Here is a 3,075-nt window from a genome sequence, read left to right as displayed (position 1 = left end):
TATTATTATTATTATTATGTTTTCCTAATTCGTATAGCCTCTTCTCTTAAAGATATAAAGTTTTATCGTTTATTTCCTTCAAGTTTAATCCCAACTTATCTTCATCGTTAATTTCATTACTTCAGTTTCCTCTGGAATGGGCTAGACCAGGGTCTTACATTGCCCCCACCTTCGGCCTCAGGTTTTAACAAGGAGAATGTGTTGAGTATTTTTGCTTAAAATTCGTTTTAGAATGAATTCAAGCAAATGAAAAATTAATTATATATTCCTAAATTTATCATATCACTCGAGAACATCGTATAATCATGATTGCATTTTTATTTTTTCTATTAATATGATTTTTATTTTATATTTTGTCAACTGACCTGGTTTTATATTCCTCATTTTTTGGGGTTACTTCACTGTGAATACTTCTTTCATAACGCATTTCTTCGTTGCTTATTATATCACACATTCTTCCTATTCTAAAGTTCATTTTTATATTTATCATAACGTTTTTATTCGAATTAATAATCACCCTTATTCATATAATGTTTTCTGTAACATTCTATATATAACCAGACTGTAACAACCAACAGAGATACTTTACTTGTTGCTGCCATCTGTTGGTCGCTCGACAAACAACTCAAGGGTCCTTGCGGGGAAGTGTGACTTCCAAACTTCACCGTCCTTAGCTCGTAAATCTGGCGTGTATGAAGCTCTCGTTGGAATAACCTTTCCATGTTTTGTTAGTTCGTCGGTTGATTGTGAGCGATCTTGAAGTGAAGTGGGAAGACTTTTATTGGTCGTGGAGTTGTTCGTGGTATGTAGACAAGTGTATTCTACTTTATATTATGACTGCGTCTCATGGTTTGTTATTTTTTTAAGTTTTCAATTGTTACTTTAAACTTTCTTTAGAAGTTTACATAAGTATGATTTTAAGTTTGTATTGGTACAGAGGTTAGTGAAATCTTTTAAGATATTTATTTCGCATTCTGATTTAAATTAGTTAGTTTTATTTTGAAATCTTGCTTTAAACTAATTCCCATTGATTCTTGTATTATCATTTTAATATCTTTAAAATTTAAGTGGTTAAAATTTCTTATTAAAATCTTTAACTTTGAGCTATTAAATTATAATTTCTATCTAGTGGAGCTTCCTTTCTTTAACATTAAATCATTTTCAGATGTGACGCTTGTCTTCCTGTTCTCGGCAACCAGTTCACAGCACCTTGAGTTATTCTGTTCTTCGCAATACCCGAGGGGAAGTCTGTTCATTCAGTTGGTAACTATTTTTCACTCTATATCGAAAGGTAAGAAACATTCTTTATTATTTCTATATTAAAACCCTTGTGCAAGCTTGTCCTCCCCCGTTCAGGGGCGAGGCCCCTGAACGTGGGGAGGACTTCCTCTTGGTGTATGTCAGACCTGTATTTTGGTCTGACATACACCAAGAGGGGCTTGCACTTTACCTTAGTTTTAAGTTCTCACGGTGAGTGAATTCATCTTCGTTTTAGACAAGAGTTGTACCCATGACTTGGTTTCTTTAAATTTAAATACTTGGTTGGCGAGTCTTTATATTCTCCGTGTTAAGTGCATTGAAGTTTAGCTAATTATAAAATCCACAGAATTGTCTGTTTTTTCAACTGTAGAGTATTGAACATTTACTTACGGAGATTTACGTAATTAAATTAATTCAAAGTTCGTATTACTGCAATATAGCTACATTTAAGTTTCATGGTGTCAAAAGTTTGATAAACCGGCAGTTTGTGTATCTTATTTCTAGATTTTGATTTAGTTTCTTAATTCTACTCGTCAACTAACTTTACACTAGTCTCAATAAAAAGTACAAATAATAGTCATGGTTTTGCATTAGGGATTAATTTTGATGCTTATTTCAGTATTTTGACAGTATCCTTTTCTCGGCAGGTGATTGGTGGAGGAATTTTTGGAATTTAAAATGCCGTAAGCGCCTGGAAGAGCTTAATATGGCATATTGCTTGGAATCCCTGGAAGAACATATGCTATAATTTAAAAACTGCTGGAAGAGCTTGAAATGGCTATTGCTTGGTATAGTCTGAATTGCTGTAGGGACTAATCATGCCGTAATCGAGCTGCAGGGAGATCTGAACTAGCTCTAACGGCCTTGCTCCTCCGGTGAGTTGTCGCCGGATAGAGTACAGAAAAGATTGAACTAAATCGGCGCTTGAAGTGCTTTCTATCTTTAATAAACTTTTGATTTCTTTCTCCTGTTTATGAACTTAATTTATTTTAAACTAAATTTGTAATTCAACTTGCGAATAGTGAGTTTTGTTACTCACTGTTCTGGTTTTGGTTTGTCCTGAGGTATTACTAAATGAAATGGTTGGCGAAAAACTTGCTTTGCTCTTTTAATGTTTCAAACCTTAAGGAGTAACTTTGATCACAGGGGGTTTGTATGAAATATCAAAATTGGAAGAGTATCAGTGACTTCTCTTTTAAGAGGTTCACTAGATTACTTTAAAGAGATCTGGGAATAAAAGGAATGCATTAATATTTTTAAATTTAGTAAAAAATCCTAGTAGGTTATAGTTAAGAAACCAGGCATTAGTCAAAAATTTTCCTTTTAACTGGGATAAATACTTAGTAGTTTTAAAAACTGTTTGAAAATCTGAGCTTATCAGTACTTCACATCCTGAAATGTCAAATCTCAACTGCATGACCACAGAATATTTTAAATTTCTGAAACGCAGTGAATTTATATGAGTATATTATCGTCACCCAGACTTAGGGATACTTGGGTTATTTGATAACCAAGCAAATGGAAGTTTAAAAATGTGTCTTTAAAAGTTTTATTAGAATTGGTTGTAAAAAATTTGCTTGAGTGAACTAAGAAAGGTTAAAGTCTTAACAAATCTAAAGATGAAATTTTATCGAATTTATCACTTATATTATACAAAAGACTTAGTGGAGATAAAAGATAGAGGGGTAACTTTAAAATATTTTAAAGAGTAGCTGATTTCAAGAAATTATTATAAATGGTATCTGAGCAAATGCCAGTCAAGACGACAGCATTTTGACTGCTAAAAAGTATACCGCCTGTGCTCTTTATAACGCT

At 32.8% G+C, this 3,075-nt stretch overlaps 1 long non-coding RNA gene across 1 annotated transcript; it reads left to right on the top strand.

Annotated features, from left to right (window-relative positions):
* The first annotated feature begins 703 nt into the window (after positions 1-703).
* Positions 704-2,358, top strand: LOC137629109 (uncharacterized). The gene is made up of 3 exons (XR_011041449.1): positions 704-802; positions 1,166-1,291; positions 1,908-2,358. It is a non-coding gene; the product is annotated as an uncharacterized lncRNA (long non-coding RNA).
* Positions 2,359-3,075: the final 717 nt, after the last annotated feature.

The sequence above is a fragment of the Palaemon carinicauda genome, chromosome 37, assembly GCF_036898095.1.
Source record: "Palaemon carinicauda isolate YSFRI2023 chromosome 37, ASM3689809v2, whole genome shotgun sequence".
NCBI lineage: Eukaryota > Metazoa > Arthropoda > Malacostraca > Decapoda > Palaemonidae > Palaemon > Palaemon carinicauda.
Note: the sequence above shows the minus strand (reverse complement) of the source record. Positions and strands in the feature narration are given on the sequence as shown.